This window comes from Habropoda laboriosa, unplaced genomic scaffold (genome assembly GCF_001263275.1).
Source record: "Habropoda laboriosa isolate 0110345459 unplaced genomic scaffold, ASM126327v1 scaffold193, whole genome shotgun sequence".
In the NCBI taxonomy this organism is placed as follows: Eukaryota; Metazoa; Arthropoda; class Insecta; order Hymenoptera; family Apidae; genus Habropoda; species Habropoda laboriosa.
Window position 1 is genome coordinate 268,181 of NW_017100342.1, and position 1,895 is coordinate 270,075.

Consider the following 1,895-nt stretch of genomic DNA (forward strand, 5'->3'; position numbering starts at 1 on the left):
CCTCTATATGTATAGGTACTGATTAGTTGACGTTTCATTTTTTAATTTTATTTAATATACTAGCCCTTTGTATTTAATATTTAGCCAAAGTTGTATTAAACACATAATCACATACAACATTACGTTGGAGATATTAATATATTGATAGATAAAAACATGCGAAAACCCATTTAGTTTGGTCCTTAACTCGGAGAGAGAATGATAATTTGGCCCCAGAACCGGGAAAGGTTGCCCATGCCTGCTCTAAAGAATGATACTCTACTTGGAAATGTAGTCTACTATTCTCTTACTTTCACGAAACAGCATCGTGGAAAGAAAGAGAGCGAGTCAAAAATTACGTGATCTAGATTCTTCAATTTATGTCAACTCTTCATTGCCCCACGGATCTGATATTCTTGTAACAGCGTGTTACTGTATTATTTATAAATATCACATGCGAATGTCTGAACAGACAGATTTAATTATTAAAAGTAAAGTTAAAATGGCCAGATGTACTGATTTAGTTATTAACAATATTTAAATTAATGTTTCAATGAAAATAAAATTAATATTCCTTATTTATATCCTTAAAGTGGGCAGCAAAAATTTATATGGAATAAATTTTTAGATGGAACTAAATTTTGTATGGAATCTTGTGCTGATTTCAAGAAAAACAACTCTAAATGTACAAAAAGATGTATACATAATTAAAGTAATTGAATACCTTTTATGTAATTCTGATACAGTAATGTTTTCAATAATAAGTAAAATTTGAACAATGAAAACAGTCAAGTAGTGTTAGATACTTTGAAAAACATACTAATTGCAAAGTACAATATTAATGTAAACTGTAGTCAGTTTTCTGAAGAAATTTTAGATAATGAAAAATTATCGAAGGCGATTTCTTCTTGAACTAAATATGTGTAACCATTGTTTAAGTATTAAGCAATCGTTATATTTAATAATAAAAAAATATATAGTTTGATTTATTTACTTTTTCTAATTCGTTAAACAGAATAATTCAATTAAAATGCAATTTTATTTCATTACAGTTACGAAATATACCCAATTTTTATTCTTTAATAAAACTATACTGAATTTGCCATCAGAAAATCTGGTCACTACAATACATTGAAATTAACTTCCTCACTACGCTTGAATGAATTTTTTCTGCAGTAAAGGTTATATTGTAAAAAGCACTAAAAAACATTGTTTTCTAATAAAAAAGGAAAATTAATCTTTCAAACAATTTTCAAGCAGTGTGCTAAAATCATTTTTCGCGTGAAGCTTCATATCACATCCATAGATCTCGGAATAGAACGAATGCATAAGCAATGTGAAAGCTCGTACGGTTAAACTAAACTAGAATTAATTTGCCCACCCTGTTATACACATATGGGGTAAGCTATTCCTTACGCCTAAAGTAATTGGAAACGTTCAAATAGAATCACAACACGTTTTATTCAAAGAAAAACAAGGGTAAATCTTTCTAAAAACAAATCGTTTTGAAAAATACACGATTAGATGAATGTAAAAGTATCCAGGTAAATATGTGATAGTACGAGAACTCTTTTTTATCGTCTATTGATAAATATTTCCGAAGCTAATTTGTCGTTGCCGATATTTCTAGCACAGGAAGAAATATTTTTCTCGCAAACAATTTTGTAAATTTTTGTACGCATTGCTAAGTCATTCTGCCTTGCACAATAGAATTCCCAGGTATATATTGTAGTTTTCTTCTTTTATTTGCGTGGTTGTGTGAAACTCGACCGGTTTAAAGATCCCCAAAGAAATCTTCGGAAACGGCAGTGTTGAATATAAACTACCCTGACACGTGAGCTTTCTAGATTTACGTTTGACTTCAAATACTCTTCGTTTCATTTACATAAATTATTATTATTATTATTAACATTGAT